This window comes from Aegilops tauschii, chromosome 2, assembly GCF_002575655.3.
Source record: "Aegilops tauschii subsp. strangulata cultivar AL8/78 chromosome 2, Aet v6.0, whole genome shotgun sequence".
Lineage (NCBI taxonomy): Eukaryota > Viridiplantae > Streptophyta > Magnoliopsida > Poales > Poaceae > Aegilops > Aegilops tauschii.
In genome coordinates this window covers 118,630,386-118,653,620 of record NC_053036.3, presented here as the reverse complement: position 1 = coordinate 118,653,620, position 23,235 = coordinate 118,630,386, and the positions used below count along the sequence as shown (strand labels likewise).

The window sequence follows — 23,235 nt, the reverse complement described above, 5'->3', positions numbered from 1 at the left end:
CCAACCCAAACAGACAAAAAGCGGACAAAATCGGCGTCTGTTTGAGTCAGTGCGCTAGAGTTGCTCTTACCCCCCACCATGGGAAGTCTTAGTGCATCTCCAGTCGCCCCCCAACAGGCCCCCAGGGCACCTTTTTTACCGTCAACGCCGAAAAAATGATCCAGCCGTGCCCCCAGATCCTCGTTTTTCGCCGGTTTGGGCCGAAATTACAACCGGCAAACCCAAGCCGAACCCAGCGCACCGGGGGTCGCCTGGGGGCACCGGCTAAAGCGAAAAGGAGCATGGGCCCGCGCTGTCAATGAGACCGGCCGATTTTCCCGCCGTTTCCCCCCTTTCCCTCCATTTTCCATTACCGACCCCCTTCTCCCCTGCCGCTCCCGCCATTCTCCCCAGATCCGCCCGCCATGCCGCCGAAGAAGTATGCGCCCCCTCGCCTAGCCACCAATTTCGTCCAGCCAAAGCAGAGGTAGCCGAGGGCGCTGATGCCAAGGCCCCGGGGCTTGACGAATGGCCAGTGGAAGGCCGACATTGATCGTCGGGCAGTGGTCACCACCGATCGACGGAACAGGCTCAACATGAAGAAGGCCGGGGACGCGGCGGCGGAGCAGGAGGAGGCATCTCATGCGGGGATGGCGAACCTTCCGCCTCAACAGGCCAGCCAGTGCCCACAAGGCGCGTGGGGGAGCCAGCAGAGCGTCGCGTCGCCGGCCAACTTCTCGCCTCCATTGTGGGGGTACGCGGCCTCGCCTGGGTACGTCGACGGCGACGCGCATGGGAGCTTCAACCCCAACATCACCTTCATGCATGGAGTGGCGCCGCGCGTCCGCCCGTCTTTAACCCCGACCCGTGCACTCCCTCCCCCGCGTTCACCGCCGGACTCAACACCCAGTATAGCTACTCGCCACCGACGTACTCCGGCTCGCCTGCACCGTGGGGCCCTACCCTTCGCACACGGCTCGGCGCCACAGTTCAACAGCACCGGTGCCGACATGGACGAGATCATCACGAACGGCTCGGTCGCCGCTGCTTCGTGCCCCGGGTTCCGCACACAAGACGAAATGTTGGACACTGCCGTTGACATGGAGGACAAGCACGACGACGCCGAGGAGGAGGTGGAGGAGGAAGAACCAGTGGAGCCAGCGCCCAAAGGGAGAAAGAAGAAGTGGGCGGCCAACGCCAGGCCGGGCGAGCCTCGCGTCAAGTGGACGCCTAAGGAAGACGATTGCCTCACCGAAGCTTGGAAGACCGTCAGCATCGACCCGATCACCGGCACGAATCAAAACCCGACATGTACTGGAGAAGGATTAAGACGGCGTTCGACGAGCTCAAGTTGGTCGACCCCTACTTCGCCAACATCCACATGGATCGCGGCGAGAAGGCCATGGCGAATCATTGGGCGACTGAGGGAGTCCTGGATTAAGGGGTCCTCGGGCGTCCAGCCTGTTGGACATGGGCTGGACTAATGGGCTATGAAGATACAAGACCGAAGACTCTCACCCGTGTCCGGATGGGACTCTCCTTGGCGTGGATGGCAAGCTTGGCGTTCGGATATGAAGATTCCTTTCTCTGTAACCGACTTTGTACAACCCTAGTCCCCTCCGGTGTCTATATAAACCGGAGGGTTTAGTCCGTAGAGGCAATCATAATCATATAGGCTAGACTTCTAGGGTTTTAGCCATTACGATCTTGTGGTAGATCAACTCTTGTAATACTCATATTCATCAAGATCAACCAAGCAGGAAGTAGGGTATTACCTCCATAGAGAGGGCCCAAACCTGGGTAAACATCGTGTCCCCTGTTTCCTGTTACCATCGACCTTAGATGCACAGTTCGGGACCCCTACCCGAGATCCGCCGGTTTTGACACCGACATTGGTGCTTTCATTGAGAGTTCCGCTGTGATGTCGAAGACAGGATTGATGGCTCGCCTTGTTACCAAGGACAGTATCACTTCCGGAGGAGCCCTGGCCTCAGGCCAAACCCTCCGGCTGGGAGGCTTTGCCATGACCGCCCGTCCGGCCGTTAAGACGACGATGACTTCTCGCGTCCCCGAAAATCACCTCCGTGTCGACTCCGAATACTCCAAACGGATGGATCCGACGGAGTTGTCTGCTTTAAACGAACTCTTGGATCGCATCGCTGCCTTGGGGGTCGCTACAGACTACAATCGGATTGGGCTTAAACCCGATCAGAGAGAAATCAAATCTCCACCGATCACCCATCAGATAGCAGTAGTAGAGGAGCAAAACAAAAACTCTTCCTCTATATTGAGGACGAACTATGTTCGGATTTCCGAGCTCGAAGATCCGTATCTGTCCGCGAAACGACACGCCCTGTCCTCCGAACCTAGAATCGGATAGTGGACCTGAAAAATCAGCTGATATCCCGGAGCCCGAACTACTAAGCTCGGAAGTTCCTCAAACTGCGGATCCTAAATTGGGTCAGGGTTCGGATTTAAAGCCACCCACCCACCCAGATATATGCGATCTCACATACATATGACAGCAGTCTCAGGAAACAGTCCATCACTTTTGGGCTAGATTCCTCCTTGTCAAAGACAAGATTAAAGATTGCCGCGACGAAGACGCGATCTCAGTATTCTGCAATAATTGCACGGACGAAGGAATCCTCAACGCCAACAACCGTCGTCGCGTATTACACTTCACCGACTTGGCAACCATAGTACAGAAGTACTGCGCAATGGAAAGCGCCTGGAAAACTCAGGCAGCTCACTGGGAACCACCGGTTTTCACTCAACCCCTCGTCCGGGCAAAAAGGATGCACCCTCGCGGGACGCCCGACTCAGTGGTAAAGAAATCTAAGCCCATTACGGGGCGCGGAACCATTCTGGAGGGATGGCTCGATAGGCCATGCAAAATACACACAAAACCGGATACCATACCAAACCACAGCCTTAGAGCATGTTGGATACTCCGGCAAGTGGCCAAGAGCGGCGAGGATATCCTCACCAAAAATACCTCAGAGCAACACCCCCCGGAGGATGATGACCTTAGGGTATTGACGGTCTTTGAGACTTTCGCTTCAAACAATCGGCGCAAAAGGCCCTCCGCGACCTCGCCGAAGTCTGCCACGTTGCAGCAAAAAACCCCTGGAACGACACGGCCATAACTTTCAATGCCAGTGACGAACCAAAATTCCGGACAGTCCGGGCACAAGCCGCCTTGGTCCTTAATCCAATTGTGGACGGTTTTCGGCTCACCAAAGTGCTCATGGACGGCGGCAGCGGACTAAACCTCATCTACGAGGACACACTCAACAAAATGGAAATAGATAGGAGCCGCATCGAGCAAAGTAGCACGACCTTCCGAGGAATCATTCCCAGTCGGGAGGCGCGATGCGCGGGAAAAATCACGCTCGACGTGGTATTCGGCACGCCGGAAAATTATCTGTCCGAAGAGATAACCTTTCAAGTGGCCCCTTTCAACAATGGATATCACGCCCTATTGGGGCAAGATGCATTTACACGCTTCCAAGCTATACCTCATTACGGGTACATGAAGCTCAAGATGCCCAGGCCCAATGGTATTATCACTATTGCCAGTGATCCGGACATAGCACTCCGCGCCGAAAACAAAACCGCATCCCTAGCCCTCGAGGCACTGTCTGAAGCCCTCGCGGCCGAGGAGTTAACCGCACTACGCTCCATGGTGGATAGGGACGACGTAATCCTGGACAAGCGACCCAAATCCACCTCCTTTAAACCAGTAGATGAAATATTCAAATTTAAGGTCCACCCGACGGACACCAAGAAGACAGCATCCATCGGGGCACAGCTGGACCCACAGTCGATGCCGCGCTACGAGAGTTCCTGCGCAAAAACTGGGACATATTCGCCTGGCACCCTTCTGACATGCCAGGAATCCCACACAGGTTGGCCGAACATAGCCTCAATATAAAGGGATATAAACCGGTCAAGCAAACACTGCGGCGCTTTTCCGAACCCAAAAGACAAGCTATGGGGGAGAAGCTAGCCAAGTTACTCAAGGCCAGATTCATCAGAGAAATAAAACACCAGGACTGGCTAGCAAACCTGGTGATGGTACCAAAGAAGGATAAATCCTGGTGCCTATGCGTCAATTTCAAAGATCTCAACAAGGCCTGCCCTAAGGATACCTTCCCCCTCCCTCGCATCGATCAGATTATTGATGCCACTACAGGACACGACTCACTGTGTTTCCTCGACGCATACTCCGTATACCATCAAATCAAAATGAAGGAGTCCAAGCCGCAACAACATTCATTACCCCATACGGGCCTTTCTGCTTCAACACCATGCCCTTCGGGCTCAAAAACGCTGGTGCCACCTACCAACGCATGATTCAAACATGTCTGGAGAAACAAATCGGCAAGACAGTTGAAGCATATGTGGATGACGTAGTCATCAAGACTAGACACGTCGAGTCACTAATAGACGACCTGCGTCTCACATTCGACAACCTCCATACATATGACATCAAGCTCAATCCAGAAAAGTGTGTTTTCGGCATTCCCGCCGGAAAACTGCTGGGCTTCATCGTTTCCAATAGAGGAATTGAGGCCAATCTAGCCAAAATCCGGGCTTTGTCACAATTGGCTATACCAACAGACCTTAAACAGGTCCAAAAATTAGTCGGATGCGTGGCAGCTTTAAGCCGCTTTATCTCCAGATTAGGAGAAAAGGCATTGCCACTGTATCGCCTTCTCCGACGCACCGATCACTTCGAGTGGACGGATGCGGCAACGGCCGGACTGGAAGAAATAAAGGATCTTTTAGCGAGTAACCCAATCCTGGCCGCACCAAGCGTCGGCAAACCAATGTTATTGTACATCTCTGCGACACACTAAGTGGTGAGCGCGGTGCTCGTCGTTGAACGAGAGGCGGACGGACACAAACTCCCACTCCAGAAACCGGTATACTACGTATCCACTGTCCTCACATCATGCAAATCCTGGTCCCCTCATTACCAAAAGATAGCATATGCGGTCTTCATGGCATCCCGGAAGTTGCGGCACTACTTCCAAGAGTGCTCTATCACGGTGGCTTCCGAGGTTCCACTCAATGACATAATAAACAACCGCGACGCTATGGGCCAGATTTCTAAGTGGGCCATTGAGCTCTTGACATTTGATATAACATACAAACCACGCCGGGCCATTAAATCCCAAGTATTGGCCGACTTCATCACCGAATGGACAGAGGCCGAACTCCCTAAAGAGTACGGCACATATTCCAACTGGGTCATGTACTTCGATGGCTCTAAAATGCTGGCCGGTTTAGGAGCAGGTGTCGTTTTAACGTCCCCCACTGGAGACACAGTCCAATACATACTCCAAATATTATACACAGACTCCAACAACGCAGCCGAATACGAGGCCTTATTGCATGGTCTTCGGATGGCTACCTCCATGGGCATACAACGCCTGGAGGTGCGCGGGGATTCAAATCTTGCAATATCCCAAATAAATGGAGACTTCGACGCCAAGGATCCGAAGATGGCGGCCTATCGTAACGCCGTACTCAAAATATCAGCTCGGTTCGAGGGACTTGAGTTTCATCATCTGGCTCGAGAAAGCAATCAAGCGGCGGACGTCCTTGCTTGCATGGGCGCCAAACGTGACCCCGTCCCGCCTAACATCTTTTTGGAAAGGCTCTTCAAGCCATCCGTGGTGTGGCAGGATGAGAGCGGCAATACTAGTCCGGATCCGATGACACCCCCAGATTCCGAACACAATACCAATATCATCGGGGGCTCAACCACCGAGATAACACCATCGACCAATAATGGCAGTAATCGCCCCATGGACCGAGCCCTTCTTGGCCTACCTTAATAGGTGAGAGCTCCCCGAGGATCAGAATGAGGCTCGCTGCATTGTTCGGCGCTCGAAAGCCTACACGGTCCATGACGGAGAGCTCTACAAGAAAAGCGCTACCGGAGTACTTCAAAGATGCATCTCCGAAGAAGAGGGATGGCAGCTCTTGGCCGAAATTCATGCCGGTCTCGGTGGTCACCACACCGCGGCTCGGGCCCTTGTAAGTAAGGCCTTCCGTACAGGTTTCTATTGGCCGATGGCCCGAGCAAACGCACAGGACCTTGTCCAACGTTGTGTCGGATGCCAGCTTTTCACTAACCAAAGCCATATGCCACCCACCGCTTTACAAACAATCCCCATTACTTGGCCTTTTGCGGTCTGGGGGCTTGATATGGTCGGACCCCTTAAAGGAGGAAGCCACAAGAAAAAATACCTGCTGGTTATGGTAGATAAATTCACCAAGTGGATAGAGGCCAAACCAGTTAAAATGGGTGAAGCCGGACCAGTGATAGACTTCATATCCGGTGTTGTGCACCGTTATGGTGTCCCACACACTATCATCATCGATAATGGCTCCAATTTTACAGCGGATGAGGTAAAAGCTTGGCGTGCTAATTTGGGCATTAAGCTCGATTACGCCTCCGTCTATCATCCACAAACAAACGGTCAAGTCGAATGAGCTAATGGTCTTATTATGAGCGGTATTAAGCCTAGACTAGTGCGGTCTTTGAAAGAATCAGACAAGCACTGGGTTGAGGAGCTCGACTCCGTACTCTGGGGGCTGCGGACCACGCCCAATCGCACTACCAGGTATACACCTTTCTTCATGGTGTACGGCACAGAGGTTGTGTTGCCCTGCGACATTATTCATGACTCACCTCGAGTGCGCATGTATGAAGATAGAGAGGCCGAGCTTGATCGGCAGGACAACTTAGATGCCCTGGAGGAGGAGCGCGACGTCACAAAAGTCCATTCCGCATTTTATCGATGGCACACTCGCAGGTATCAAAGCAGAGAAGTGCGGGCCAAGACTTATAACGTTGGCAAACTCATTCTGCGCTTACCAGAGAAGAAAAAGGACAAACTCAAGCCCAAGTGGGAGGGTCCCTTCATCATAGATGAAGTTCTCACTGGAGGAGCATACCACCTGCATGGCGCATCGGACAACCGCTTAAAGCCGAACCCGTGGAATGCCGCCAGACTCCGAAGTTTCTACGCCTAGAGCCGAACTCTTTGTTCGTCTTCTTCTCCCTTTGTTTCCATTATTTTTTCCCTCTCTTTAATTTTTCTTCTAGCTTTAAGCTCTTGTGCGGCTAAACCACACACCTATGACGTACACATCCTTAAATATGTACGCCCATAATACCTGGGGGCTTCTTGTACAGAAGCTTATTATTATTATTATTATTATTCGAGCATCAAACTCACCACACATGTGTCTTTTTCCTCATGTGTACCTTTTCTTCGCCATTATATGCATTTTTATGACTTAAGTTTTGGCCAAGCTGGGTTGCCTGGCTCCTGGGCTTATGCCCTACGTTCCCGTTTGTTCGGCTAGGGCATAAAGGGAGCATCTCTGCGATTGTTACTGCCGGGTCATCCGGACTTGTACCTCAGACTGGGTGAAGCCAAAAGCTAGCGTTCTTAAGGGAATATTCGGTCAGCAGACTAAAGATGTGCTATACTCATTACAGTATGAACCCCCAGACGTCACGTACACTGCGATTTTTTTCAATCACAGTTCAGGCATGCACACTAATGCATGTCCACCTAGGGAAAGGAACCCTTAATGGAACTATTCTCTCTGGAAGATGTTTCTTACAATTACAATGTAATATATCATAGCTAGCCAGATACAACTTGTCTGTTTAAGCAACTATGACCCCTACGCCTGGTTTCCATGTATACTCCGGTCTACATTGTTGCTTTGGTATTCGGAAACACTCCGCACCTTCGGGTCTAGAGGTCGAAGCGAAAAGGTCTGCCATGACAATCGTTTTACAATCCGGCTAGGGACAATTATGTCAATTGAAGTACATAGTCACTTGGACTCAAAAACTTCTTCCTCTATACCGTCTAACAGACTGTCTAGCTTACAATCCTGTTGGGAATATTTGGCGGCTACCTTTACTTGGTCATATACTAAACTAACTGGAATTTCTTTTCCATCTGACCCTTTAGGCCCGACCCGGGCCATATGATTCGGATCAAGCTTGGTGTACCGTGTCTTCACCATGGCCCAGGCCTCTCGCGCACCTTCTCGGCAGGCTGATATCTTCCATAATCGAATACGCCGCAGGGCTCCTTTGAATAGCTCCACGAGCTCCGCCATACTTCCTGGAGGGGAGGCGGATGGCCATAAAGCCTTGGAAACACTCTGCATTGCTTGCCGAACTCGCTCGTGCATTTGGGAATGCTCTTGTAGCAGGTCGCCTTGAGATCCGGACATTTCCTCTTTGGGACGGCCAGTCAGCATACCTGCAGACATAAATCTGTCAGTTCCCGCCCTCGCCGAATTATAGGGAGGCAAGTTTGAAAAGCATACTGAATATGCCGCCTCGTAGTCTCTTATTCTCCTTCACGGAGTCGGCCAGCTGGGCTCGCATGTCTTTTAGTTCCTCGCCTAGCAGGGTGTTGGAATCCAGTAGCTTATTTTTCTCATCCCTGACCCATGTCAGCACACGCTCGCCTATGGCTAGTTGCCTTTTGGCCTCTTGTTCACCCGCTTGCACGACTTTCAGGGCCTCCTTCAGTTGATCCAACAATCCTGCCATGGGAAATACAAAAAGTATTAATATTGCTGGTATATGATTATATTTTCTCGATGGAGGGGAACATTACCAGGCGATGCCTTCTTGGATTTCTCCAGTTCGGCGGTAGCAGCAGCTAGCTGGGTCCGACACTTTTCCAGCTCTTGAGGCAACAGGTCGTTCTTCTTTGTGAGCACCTGGTTATACAATGATCCTTAAATCAGTTGTATCAACTGCTTCAAGCCTCGGGGGCTACTGGTATATAATTATCAGATTTATACAAATGTGTACTTACCCGCATATCTTTCAAATGCTGGTCTGTCGCTCTTGTAAGCCCGTCTCGAGTAGCTCGAATGTATGCATCAGCCGAGCTGAAGGCGTTGAATGCCTCTTTTGTAAAACCGGGGTCGCGAAGAGCGGCCCGCCGACGCCGATGATTCATGGCGCTTTCCACTTCAGAGTTTGTGATGGATACATCATCTGAATCCTTTGCCGAAGGACAATCCGGTGTCACTCCCGTATCAGCCCTCGCCTTTAAGGCAGGGTCGGGAACCTGCCTTGTGGAGGCGCGGCCGGCAGGATCCCCGGACATAGTCCGGCGAACGCTTTTCCTGATAAGACACGGCGGATAATGTCACGGTTTGATGTGACTGCCAGGGGGCATGATTAAAAAACCATACCTCTTTGATGAAGCTCTGCTATGTTGTCGCTCGCCTTCCTCTTCGAAGATTTTCTCGGCGCGGGCGCCGCTCTCTTATGAGATGCCTCTGGCGTACGTTGAAACGTCGGGCGCCTCCCCTTTGGAGCACAAAATAGTGCGGTGGGTGAGGCTTAATGAGGAAGCTCTTCCGAAGAAGGTGTCTCTTGATCACTTACATGCGAGGCGGGGAGGAGGCTGTCGGTGTCAAACCGGTGGATCTCGGGTAGGGGGTCCCGAACTGTGCGTCTAGGATCGATGGTAACAGGAGACGGGGGACACGATGTTTACCCAGGTTCGGGCCCTCTCTATGGAGGTAATACCCTACTTCCCGCTTGATTGATCTTGATGAATATGAGTATAACAAGAGTTGATCTACCACGAGATCGTAATGGCTAAACCCTAGAAGTCTAGCATGTATGACTATGGTAATGTGTACCTCTGTCCTTTCCGGACTAACCCCTCCGATTTATATAGACACTGGGGGGATCTAGGGTTTACATGGAGTCGGTTACATAAGAAGGAATCTTCATAATTGGTCGCCAAGCTTGCCTTCCACGCCAAGTAGAGTCCAATCCGGACACGGGTGCAGTCTTTGGCCTTCATGTCTTCACAGCCCATCAGTCCGGCCCATGGATAATAGGTCGGACGCCCGAGGACCCCTTAGCCAAGACTCCCTCAGTAGCCCCTGAACCTGGCTTCAATGACGAGGAGTCCGGCGCGCAGATTGTCTTCGGCATTGCAAGGCGGGTTCCCCTTCTTCCGAACTCCAAGATAGTCTCCAGATGCGACGATAGTATCCGGACCTGTTACATACCACACACAACCGCGGGTTCCCCTTCTTCCGAACTTCAACCACGTGTCACAGCTCCGCAAGTGCTTCAAGACGCCTAAGCGCACTATCGACTTCGAAGAGATTGACCTCCAAGAAGATTTGTCTTATCATGAGCACCCAGTTGCTATTCTTGAAGAAACTGAGCGCAAGACTCGCAACAAGTCTATCAAATTCCTGAAAGTGAAGTGGTCGCACCATTTCGACCGGGAAGCCACCTGGGAACGCGAGGACCATCTCCGTTCCAAATATCTGGAGTTCTTTCAGTCCTAGATCTCGGGACGAGATCCTCTCGTAGTGGTGGAGTGTTGTAACACCCCGCATGTAACTTGCCATATTTGTAACTCCGACTCTTGCCATTTTCGGCTATGTGATATGTTTTTCCCTCCGTTGTCGGGTTTTGTCTTTCGTTTTGTATTTTGTCATGTCATGAATTTTCTTATCATGTCATCATGTGCATTGCATTTGCATACGTGTTCGTCTCATGCATCCGAGCATTTTCCCCGTTGTCCGTTTTGCAATCCGGCGCTCCTATCTCCTCCGGTGCACCCCTCTTGTTTTCTTTCGTGTGCGTGTGTCAAACTTTCTCGGAATGGACCGAGGCTTGTCAAGTGGTCTTAATATACCACCCGGAGACTACCGGTCAAGTTTCGTTCCATTCGGAGGTCGTTTGGTACTCCATCGGTTAACCGGGCATCCGCAAAGTCCATTTGAGTGTCCAGCAAAAAACCCCTCCAAAACCAGCCCAAAACCCACCAAACTCTCTTCCATGCTCTAGGTCGTTCGATCACGATCGTGTGGGCGAAAACCGCACCTCATTTGGAGTCTCCTAGCTCCCTCTACCTATTTATAAGTGGGCATCCCGAAAACGGATTCGCAGACGAACCCTAGAGTTTTTCCCACCGCGCCGCCGTCCAACCGCCCCGCCGCCGGCCCGCGAAGCCCGCAGCGGGCCCGCCCGAGCCCGTCGCCGCCTCCTCCTGTGCCCGCGCCGCCGGCCCCGCCGCGCGCCGCCACCGACGGCCGGCCCCGCCGCCGCCGCCATCGCCGCCGGCCGGCTCGCCATCTCCGCCGCCGCCGCCGTGCCCGCCGCCCCGGGCCGCCTCCTCCGGCCCCGCCGCCGGCGCCCCTCCTCCGGCGCCCCTCCTCCGCCGCCTCGCCCTTCTCCTCCTCCGGCCAGGCCCGCCGGCCCCTGCCTCGCTGTCGCCGTCGGCAGCTCGAGCGAGTTCGCTCGATCCGATCTGGTACAGCTCCCCCCCGTTGACTTTCCTAGCCTTCGTTTTTTTTCTAAGTCCTAATTTTTCTCAGCATATGCTCCTGTTCCCGATGCGATAACTTCTTGCATGTAGCTCCGATTCGCGCGTGTAATATGTCAAATTGTTTATCTCGTGATGCTCTTCATTTTGTTCAATTGCACCATGTTCATTAGAGGTCATCTTGATGCCCAAATCTTCGTTGGAAGAGGGCTAGTTGCTGTTAATCTCTGGTTCTTATCAGAACTTGGAGATTTGTCATTTTTGTATCATTTATTCTGTGCATCTTTTGAGCATGAGCTCTACATGTGTTTTGAAGTATGCCATGCCATATTTCCAGTGGTATAGCCCATGTATTTTTGTGATCTCTGTGGTGACTACCACAAGCATGCAAAGTAGGCCCCGTAATATTTCTGATTTCAGGGACTTGGTGATTTCTCTTAAGTCTTTGTCTGCTGTAATTTTGTTGCCATTTAAACTTGATGCTACAGAGAGATCCATGCATATTTTGGAGATGTTCATTAAGGATGTTTTGTAGCTATAGTTGTAATTGATCCATTTATGTAATTGTTTGCAATTATGGAGTGCCATATCATGACTCAATCTTGCTCTAATTTTGCTATAAAATATTTCTGGCATATTCTTAACATGACATGCATTTTTGCCAAGCTTATTGTAGTTGATCCATACATGCTATGTATTTGTTCTTGCCATGGTTAGCTTCATAAACATGCCATCTTGCTGTAGGTATGCTTGTTTTATCATGCATTGCTTTGTGATGAGTGTATCAAGCTCACCAAGATGCCTTCATATTATTGTTTCTGTCATTCTCTGTTTTCTGCCAAGTCTGAAACCTGATAACGAAACTTGCTATGTTTACATGCCTGCTATCATATCTTCTGGTCCTTTTTGGCTTATGGTCAGTAAGGGACTTTTGTCATGTGCTTTGAGTAGAACACTACCATGCCTTGTTTTGCTATGTTAAGTTCCTGTAGCATGTTGATTTCGTGCTCTGAACATAGCTACCTGATGCTGATTTCTGCCATGTCCAGTTTTTCACCAAGTCTGTGAACCTGTAATCTTTTGCACTTTTGCCATGCTTGTTTGAGCTTGATATGTTGTTAACTAGCCGTAGCTCAGTGTTCATCTTTTGTCAAGCATCTCCTGTAGATTACTGCAATGTGCTTTGTTGCTATGTTGGGGTGCTGTAGCATTGTTGCTTGTTGCATTTTAAGTGCTATCTTGCTGTTTATCGCAGATTAGTGTCATCCTTGTTTTGCTTGCCATTTGCAAACCGTGCATCCGATTCCGGTGATCTTTATATCGATTTCGACCGAAATCATCTCATCTTTCCAGTGGCATGCTTGGTTTGCCAAGTTACTGCCATGTTCATCATTTTCCTTCCGGAGCACGCATATGCATCGCATATCATATCTTGCATATCATACATGTTTTGCATCATGGTGTTTGCGCATTTCTCGTTGTTGATTGTGGTTCCGTTTGCTTGTGTTCTTGTCTTGGGTAGAGCCGGGAGACGAGTTCGTGAACGAGGAACCTGTCGAGTACGCTTACGAGGATCAAGCTTTCGACAACTCTGAGAATCTTGCAGGCAAGATGACCACCCCCTCGAAATCACTTCTATCTTTGCTATGCTAGTTGTTCGCTCTATTGCCATGCTCGCTACCTATCTTTTGCTATATCATGTCTCCCATTTTAGCCATGTCAGCCTCTAACCATCCTCTCCTAGCAAACCGTTGTTTGGCTAAGTTACCGCTTTTGCTCAGCCCCTCTTATAGCGTTGCTAGTTGCAGGTGAAGTTGAAGTTTGTTCCATGTCGGAACATGGATATGTTGGGATATCACAATATCTCTTATTTAATTAATGCATCTATATATTTGGTAAAGGGTGGAAGGCTCGGCCTTATGCCTGGTGTTTTGTTCCACTCTTGCCGCCCTAGTTACTGTTATACCGGGATTATGTTCCTTGAGTTTGCGTTCCTTACACGGTCGGGTGATTTATGGGACCCCCTTGACAGTTCGCCTTGAATAAAACTCCTCCAGCAAGGCCCAACCTTGGTTTTACCATTTGCTACTTAAGCCTTTTCCCCCGGGTTTTCGCGAGCCCGAGGGTCATCTTATTTTAACCCCCCCCCCCCCCCGGGCCAGTGCTCCTTCGAGTGTTGGTCCGAACTGAGCAGACTGTGGGGCCCCCTCCTGGAAACTCGAGGTCTGGTTTTACTCGTAGGATGTCTCATCCGGTGTGCCCTGAGAACGAGATATGTGTAGCTCCTATCGGGATTTGTCGGCACATTCGGGTGGCTTTGCTGGTCTTGTTTTACCATTGTCGAGATGTCTTGTAAACCGGGATTCCGAGACTGATCGGGTCTTTCCGGGAGAAGGTTTATCCTTCGTTGACCGTGAGAGCTTATGATGGGCTAAGTTGGGACACCCCTGCAGGGTATTATCTTTTGAAAGTCGTGCCCACGGTTATGAGGCAGATGGGAATTTGTTAATGTCCAGTTGTAGATAACTTGTCACTTGACCCAATTAAAATACACCAAGTGCGTGTGTAGCCGTGATGGTCTCTTCTCGGCGGAGTCCGGGAAGTGAACACGGTCAGTGTTATGTATGACGTAAGTAGGTGTTCAGGACCTCTTCTTGGTCATTGCTAGATGACGTCCATTCCGTTGCTTCTCTTCTCGCTCTCATTTGCGCAAGTTAGCCACCATATATGCTTTTGCCGCTGCAGCTCCACCCCACTACACCATCCTTTCTTTAAGCTTAAATAGTCTTGATCTCGCAGGTGTGAGATTGCTGAGTCCCCGTGACTCACAGATTCTACCAAAACAGTTGCAGGTGCTGACGATGCCAGTGCAGATGATGGCGTCGATCTCAAGTGGGAGTTCGACGAGGAACGTGGTCGTTACTATGTGTCTTTTCCTGATGATCAGTAGTGGAGCCCAGTTGGGGACGATCGGGGATCTAGCATTTGGGGTTGTCTTATTTTCATCTGGATTTGACCGTAGTCGGTCTATATGTTTGTATTATGGATGATGTATGATGATATTTATGTATTGTGTGAAGTGGCGATTGTAAGCCAACTCTTTATCCCATTCTTGTTCATTACATGGGATTGTGTGAAGATGACCCTTCTTGCGACAAAACCACTATGCGGTTATGCCTCTAAGTCGTGCCTCGACACGTGGGAGATATAGCCGCATCGTGGGCGTTAGAGTATTGAGATACCGACGATCGAATCTCGGGCAAGTAACATACCGATGACAAAGGGAACAACGTATGTTGTTATGCGGTCTGACCGATAAAGATCTTCGTAGAATATGTGGGAGCCAATATGAGCATCCAGGTTCCGCTATCTGTTATTGACCGGAGACGTGTCTCGGTCATGTCTACATAGTTCTCGAACCCATAGGGTCCGCACGCTTAAAGTTTCGATGACAGTTATATTATGAGTTTATGAGTTTTGATGTACCGAAGGTTGTTCAGAGTCCCGGATGTGATCACGGACATGACGAGGAGTCTCGAAATGGTCGAGACATGAAGATTGATATATTGGAAGCCTATATTTGGATATCGGAAGTGTTCCGGGTGAAATCGGGATTTTACCGGAGTACCGAGGGGTTACCGGAACCCCCCGGGGGCTTAATGGGCCATAGTGGGCCTTAGTGGAGAAGAGGAGAGGCGGCCAGGGCAAGGGCCGCCCCCCTAGTCCGAATAGGACAAGGAGTGGGGGGCGGCGCCCCCCCCTTTCCTTCTTCTCCTCCACTTCTTTTCCCCCTTCTCCTATTCCAACAAGGAAGGGAGGGAGTCCTACTCCCGGTGGGAGTAGGACTCCTCCTGGCGCGCCTCCTCCTGGCCGGCCGCACCTCCCCCCTTGCTCCTTTATATACGGGGGCAGGGGGCACCCTAGAGACACAACAATTGATCGTTTGATCTTTTAGCCGTGTGCGGTAACCCCCTCCACCATAGTCCACCTCGATAATACTGTAGCAGTGCTTAGGCGAAGCCCTGCGTCGGTAGAACATCATCATCGTCACCACGCCGTCGTGCTGACGAAACTCTCCCTCAACACTCGGATGGATCGGAGTTCGAGGGACGTCATCGGACTGAACGTGTGCTGAACTCGGAGGTGTCGTGCGTTCGGTACTTGATCGGTCGGATCGTGAAGACGTACGACTACATCAACCGCGTTGTGCTAACGCTTCCGCTTTCAGTCTACGAGGGTACGTGGACAACACTCTCCCCTCTCGTTGCTATGCATCATCATGATCTTGCGTGTGCGTAGGATTTTTTTGAAATTACTACGTTCCCCAACACAAGGCCAGGGCACAATCGCAGTAGTTCTCCCTTTACTACCCTAGCCGATTTAGCGGAACGTAGGGTAGCAAGCACATGAGCCGGGCAACCCAACTATTGACCAAAGACATGATTCGGAGCCAATGCATATAATGCTAAATTCGGGTGCCGAACTTATCTATAAGAAATGTTCGGACTTTACTGCCGTATTATGGGACGACAGGGAGCCCCTGGCGAATATGAGACGTACCAGATTGTACGGATGCGATCAATAAGCAAATCGAAATAAAAATGAGGTAAGAAACGCAAACCACATAAACTGGGCCGCAAACCATTTTTATTATAATTGGATGGATATGTTAAGGCGTATCTTGTACAAATACTGTGGTAAACATCCGGACTATTTAACATGCCGGGAACAAGAAGGCGCAGCATGCGGGTCCTAAGAAATAAGTGGAAATACCGTCAAGAAGAACGTATAGAGGTTACCCTACACACCTATGCTGCTTGCCTCCTTTGTATGCCGATCCTTCAAAGGGACTGGTGATCAGGCCCGTGGGAAAAGGAACCTGAAACAAAAAGAAAAAGGTGAAAGTATGCGTGTCCGGGATTGGTCTAGCCGAACTATAGATCCCGGGTTAGCTTGTGCCTCCGTCGATGTCCATGGGATTTTGAGTGCATAATTATGTATGCGTGGTGCGAATGCCACTACTTCATCGGGGCTGGGACGGAGGCCGAATTGCTAATCGAGCTCTTGACGAGCCGCGCTATCCTGTTGCAGTGTAGTCCGGACCCTCTTAATGATGTCCAGGGGCTCGATAGCCGTACTATGGTGCTGTTTGAGAAGGCCGCTCTGTACCTCTGCTGCTAGGGCGGCGGTGTGCTCCTCTGTTCGGAGGGAGCGTTCCGTATTGCCATTGACTGTTATGACGCCGCGTGGACCGGGCATCTTGAGCTTGAGATAAGCATAGTGTGGCACTGCATTGAATCTAGCAAACGCGGTTCGTCCGAGCAGTGCGTGGTAGCCGCTGCGGAAGGGGACGATATCAAAGATTAACTCTTCGCTTCGGAAGTTGTCCGGAGAACCGAAGACCACCTCCAGCATGATTGAGCCCGTACAGCGGGCCTCTACGCCTGGTATGACTCCTTTAAAGGTAGTCTTTGTGGGTTTGATTCGTGAGGGGTTAATGCCCATCTTCCGTACTGTATCCTGGTAGAGCAGGTTGAGGCTGCTTCCACCATCCATCAGGACTCGTGTTAGGTGGAATCCATCGATGATTGGGTCAAGGACCAGTGCGGCCGAACCGCCATGGCGGATACTAGTTGGATGATCTCGTCGATCGAACGTGATCGGGAATGACGACCACTGATTGAATTTTGGGGCGACTGGCTCTACCGCGTAGACGTCCCTGAGTGCCCGTTTGCGCTCCTTTCTGGGGTTGTGCGTGGCGTATATCATGTTCACCATTTTGACTTGGGGGGGGGATTTCTTCTGCCCCCCGGCGTTCGGCTGCCGGGGCTCTTCGTCCTCGTCCTCACTTTGTGATCCCTTTTCTTTGTTCTCGGCATTTAACTTGCCAGCCTGTTTGAAGAGCCAACAATCTTTGTTGGTGTGATTGGCTTGTTTGTCTGGGGTGCCCTGTATCTGGCACGGACGGTCGAGTATGCGGTCCAGGCTGGAAGGTCCCTCATTGTTCCTCTTGTTGGGCTTCTTCCGTTGGCCGGACTTGGAGCCGCTGAATCTGGCGTTTACTGTTGTGTCATCGGTGTTATCGCCATTGCTTTGGCGTTTGTGTCTATTGCGCCGGAGCTTGCCGGTGCTGTTCTTGGCCTCCGAGGGGCCTGCCTCGCTGGCTGTGTTTTTGCTTCGGGCCAGCCAGCTGTCTTCACCCGCACAAAAGCGGGTCATGAGTGCTGTGAGGGCTGCCATGGATTTCGGCTTTTCTTGGCCGATGTGGCGGGCGAGCCATTCGTCACGGATGCTGTGTTTAAAGGCCGCTAGGGCTTCAGCATCCGGACAGTCGATGATCTGGTTCTTTTTGGTTAGGAACCTAGTCCAGAATTTTCTGGCTGATTTCCAGATTGTTGAACTATGTGGCTTAAGTCATCGGCATCGGGTGGCCGGACATATGTACCTTGGAAGTTGTCGAGGAAGGCTTCTTCCAAGTCCTCCCAGCTGCCGATGGAGTTCTCAGGCAGATTATTTAGCTAGTGTTGAGCTGGCCCTTTGAGCTTTAATGGGAGGTATTTGATGGCGTGGAGGTCATCTCCTCTGGCCATATGGATGTGGAGAATAAAATCTTGGATCCACACTGCGGGATCGGTTGTGCCGTCGTATGATTCGATATTGACGGGCTTGAACCCCTCGGGGAATTTGTGATCCAGTACTTCATCTATGAAGCAGAGAGGGTGTGCGGCACCTCTGTATCGGGCCACATCGCGGCGTAGCTCTGATGGAGTCCGTCTGCGGCATTCGGCCCGGCCGTAGTTAGGTTTGTCATGTCCGAATAGGTAGCCGTCGTCATGCCTCGAGGCACGTCCTCGTGATCCGTAGATCGATCTTGTATGTCCTGCTCTACTGTCCAGGGTCTGCCGGAGGTCGTACATGTGACCCCGAACTCTTTTGTCTCTATTTTTACGGGGCGGTGGGGCCGACTGCTGTTCGGCCTGAGTTGCCGCTTTATCCCAGCCGCGGGGTGGCCGTTCGGCCGCCCTGTCTCGGGCACGTGGTGGTCGTTCCGCATTACGCGAGGGTGATATGTGCTCCGGTGCCTCCTCATCGAATTGAGGTAGCAGTCTGTGTTTTGGGTAGCTCTTGGCTGGGCGCTTGAGGCCGTATTCCTCGGCTGTCAGGACATCAGTCCATCTATCGACGAGCAGATCTTGTTCAACTTGAAGCTGATGTTGTTTCTTTTTCAGGCTCCTTGCAGTGGCTATGAGCTGAAGCTTAAAGCGCCCCTGCTCCAGAGGATCCTCAGGCACGATGAAGTCTTCGTTGCCGAGGCTTGTTTCCTCCTCGGAGGGTGGACGGTAACTGTCGTCCTCCAAGTCATCTTCTATGGCCTATTCATCAGGGTTGTCTTGCCTGTTGCCGTGTTCCTCCTGTTCGGATGCAGCTCCGACAGGCTCTTCATTGTTTTCGGCGTCGCCCAGAGTGCTATTTTCTCCGGTGCCAGTGTTGCCATCTTTTGAGTGACGAGGCTTAGAACAGCGCTTGGGGCGTCGGCGCTTGGACTGCGTCTCAGAGGTTTTATTCGCATCTAGCTCTTCTTTGTCGTCGCCAGATCCTTTGGGTGTATCAACCATATACACGTCGTACGAAGAGGTAGCCGTTCAACGTCCAGTGAATGGCGGGTCTTGGCCTTGCTCCTTATCGGCATCGTCGTCCATACCGTCGATGTCTTCGGAGCCATAGTCAAGCACGTCGGTTAAGTCATCGACAGTGGCTATGAAGTGGGTGGCGGGTGGGAAGCAAAATTCCTCGTCATCTGTCTCTAGCTTGAACCGGACATAGTTCGGCTGTGAGTCCTTCTCCAAGGACAAATTTTAAAGATTTTAGCACGTCACCCAAAGGCGAGTGCTGGAAAACGTCAGCGGCGCTGAACTCGAAGATCGATAACCGATCTAGCTCGGTATCCGCAGGCGTACACAGTCCAGAACTTATAGCCGGAGACAAGTCCGAAGTTCCGTTAAAGTGAACATTGCAGGGCGTTGAGTCCGTGTGCGGCTCCAACGCCGCGGACTCTGCGGCCTCGGATGGCATGATCTGCTTTGGCTCTAAGGCCGTTGCAGCAGCAGGAACCATCTCCTGGGTGTGATCCGATGACAGATTTAAGTCACGTTCATCGGGGTGAGGGGGAGCGATCGCCGCGGGCTCAAATCCCTCGAAGATCAAGTCTCCACGGATATCCGCGACGTAGTTCAAGCTTCCGAATCTGACCTGATGGCCAAGGGCGTAGCTGTCGATCTGCTCCAGATGGCCAAGCGAGTTGGCCCGCAGTACGAAGCCGCCGAATACGAAGATCTGTCCGGGGAGGAAGGTTTCTCCCTAACAACGTCATTACTGACGATCGAAGGGGCCATCGAGCCCTTTGCCGACGGCACAGTGGAACTCTCAATTAAAGCACCAATGTCGGTGTCAAAACCGGCGGATCTCGGGCAGGGGGTCCCGAACTGTGCGTCTAGGATCGATGGTAACAGGAGACGGGGGACACGATGTTTACCCAGGTTCGGGTCCTCTCTATGGAGGTAATACCCTACTTCCTGCTTGATTGATCTTGATGAATATGAGTATTACAAGAGTTGATCTACCACGAGATCGTAATGGCTAAACCCTAGAAGTCTAGCCTGTATGACTATGGTAATGTGTACCTCTGTCCTTTCCAGACTAACCCCTCCGGTTTATATAGACACCGGGGGGATCTAGGGTTTACATGGAGTCGGTTACATAAGAAGGAATCTTCATAATTGGTCGCCAAGCTTGCCTTCCACGCCAAGTAGAGTCCAATCCGGACACGGGTGCAGTCTTCGGCCTTCATGTCTTCACATCCCATCAGTCCAGCCCATGGATAATAGGCCGGACGCCCGAGGACCCCTTAGTCCAGGACTCCCTCAGAGGCCGGGATAGTCGGCGATGATGGCCACTTCCGTGCCGTCACAGCTCGCCTGGTAGAACACTCCATCCTCAAGCTCCACAAATATGTCCGGATCCTCTTCGAATCCGGGGTCAAGGTCCCGGTTGTGATCCTCTGGCTGTGGGATGGGGCTATGGATCCCCTCGGTAACCTTCCGCCATTCCTGTTGCGAATAGATGGGTTAATGTCCATTGAAAGTGACTCAGGGAGAGGATTGAGTAAAGTGGTGGGATTAGAACTCACCCAGCTAGGAGGACTGTACATGGAAAATCCATCTCGATGTTTAAGACGAGTGAACTCCTGTTTCTCCCCTTTGTACAGTTCGGCCAATATTTTGGCCAACGCGGCGGGGGTGTCCGGACCCTTCCGACCGCAGCGTGAGGCGTCGTCTTCCCCATTGTAGTGCCAGATGGGAAGCCCTCTGTATTGGAGTGGCTGCACCCCCCGCACTATGGAAGTCGCCATTACCTCGATTATTGATAATTCGGACTAGGCGAACGTCTTTATCTTGCCCATCAATTGACGGACTTCCGCGCTATCTTCCTCCTCGAGGCTCCGAGGGCGCCAGCTGTGGCATTTCTTCAACGGAACGCTTGAAAATCCGGGAGGACCCATTCGGACTAGGTCAGGAAGAGCGACGTCCTCAATATAAAACCATTCGGAAGGCCACTCCTTGGACGCCTTCTTCGGCGTGTTGGACAGGTATCCGGTCCCGATGATGCGCCATACCTCGGCACCGCCCACTTCGAATATCGATCCCTCTTGGTTGCGAGGGACGAGGCAGAATAGTTTCCTCCATAACTCAAAATGGGCCTCACAACCTAGGAATAGCTCACAAAGAGCAACATAACCCGTGATGTGAAGGATGGAGGCAGGAGTAAGATTGTGCAGTTGGAGGCCGTAATACTCCAGAAGTCCTCGGAGGAAAGGATGGATTGGAAATCCGACACCTCTTAACAAGTAGGGAACGAAGCACACTCGTTCCTCCCTGGATGGATTGGGGAAATTCTCCGCCTGAGCCCCGCCGTTGAAGGAGGTCAATCCTGCCCGCATGGGGACTAGATCCGAGGGGGGAAGAAATCCCTGCGTTTGCAGCTTCACCAGCTGATCATGAGATACGGAGCATCTTTCCCAATCACCTTTTTCGGAGCCATGGGGGCGGGAGGAAGAACTGGGAGCGCTAGCCATGTTGGAGTGGTTTCTCCTAACAAGCTCTGAGGATTTTCCGCTTGGTGTGGAATGGATCTGAGATCCAATCTCTTTAAATAGACACCTTTTTTACAATGTCCGGGGTGTTATGTACAAAAAATACCCTGACCTCTCGTATTCGCTCGACACGTGGAAGCTGAAGCTATGGATGCACAGAAGCCGATGGGTACGATATTAAATGGAAGGCCGAATACAGCTCTTTGAAGTCATCGGAGGAGGAACCCGCCTTACAATGCCGAAGACAATCTGCGCGCCAGACACCTCGTCATTGAAGCCTGGTTCGGGGGCTACTGAGGGAGTCCTGGATTAAGGGGTCCTCGGGCGTCCGGCCTGTTGGACATGGGCCGGACTAATGGGCTATGAAGATACAAGACCGAAGACTCTCACCCGTGTCCGGATGGGACTCTCCTTGGCGTGGATGGCAAGCTTGGCGTTCGGATATGAAGATTCCTTTCTCTGTAACCGACTTTGTACAACCCTAGTCCCCTCCGTGTCTATATAAACCGGAGGGTTTAGTCCGTAGAGGCAATCATAATCATACAGGCTAGACTTCTAGGGTTTTAGCCATTACGACCTCATGGTAGATCAACTCTTGTAATACTCATATTCATCAAGATCAATCAAACAGGAGGTAGGGTATTACCTCCATAGAGAGGGCCCGAACCTGGGTAAATATCGTGTCCCCTGTTTTCTGTTACCATCGACCTTAGACGCACAGTTCGAGACCCCCTACCCGAGATCCGCCGGTTTTGACACCGACAACGACCATCCAGCAGGCATGCAACAAGTGGCATGAGATTCAAGAGGAGGTCATGGCTCGCCCGGAAAGCGGCGCCAACTTCGAGCGTCAGGTATAGCCATCGCTCGCCGGCCCAGTTCTTCACCGTGCACTTTGCCGACACTTGTTCTTCGACTGTGCGGATGGTTCGGATGTCCGACATGTTTCGCCAGGACAACAGGGACCAAGAGTTCAAGTTCCTTCATGTGTTCACCAAGATCGAGTCATGCAAGAAATGGACAGAGTGTTGGCTTGCTCTCGCCAAGGCGAAGGACAGTGTCTACAACCCGGACGCGCCTGCCTCAGCGGCGGTAGAAGGGCGTCCTGATGGCAACAAAATAGGCAAGGTGGCGAGGGACGCGGCACCCACTGCCGAACGGCTGCAATCGTCGATAGAACAGTGCATTGCTGACGCCAAGAGCAACGCCGCCAAGAGGGAGGAGAAACCCGAGGCGAGGTGCTCGGTGTTGATGACGAAGCAGGACGTCAAGCTCGACCTTCTCAAGACCAACGTCGCCCGAAGAAGAGGAACACCGACCTGGTGTTCCTTATGGGGGTAGACATGTCGACGATGGACGAGCAGGTGAAGGCGTGGTACCTGGCGGAGCGTGGCCTCATCTTGAACCAGATGTCAGGACCGGCGGCGACCACTGCCCCTACGCCCACACCCGCGACTACGCCTACGCCAAGGCCGACGCCGAGCATTGAAGTTGTGCCCACAACGCCGATGCCAACGCCGACCTCTCCCAGCCCTACGGCAGAGGAGCGTGCCGTTTGAGTTCCATGTCTATGGTTCCTATCCTTTTGATCGCGAGACTTTGGCTATGTTCGATCGTTAACATGTGGCATGATAATCATCAACTTGTGGCATGATGATCGCCGAACTTGTGTCTTTTTTAGTAGCGGGAAAAAGAACTTTAAATTTTGTTGCGTTTGAGAGCAGAAACCTGGGGCGTGGG

At 51.7% G+C, this 23,235-nt stretch overlaps 1 pseudogene; it reads left to right on the top strand.

Moving 5' to 3' along the window:
- Nucleotides 1-482: 482 nt before the first annotated feature.
- Nucleotides 483-23,054, top strand: LOC141040807 (uncharacterized; annotated as a pseudogene).
- Nucleotides 23,055-23,235: the final 181 nt, after the last annotated feature.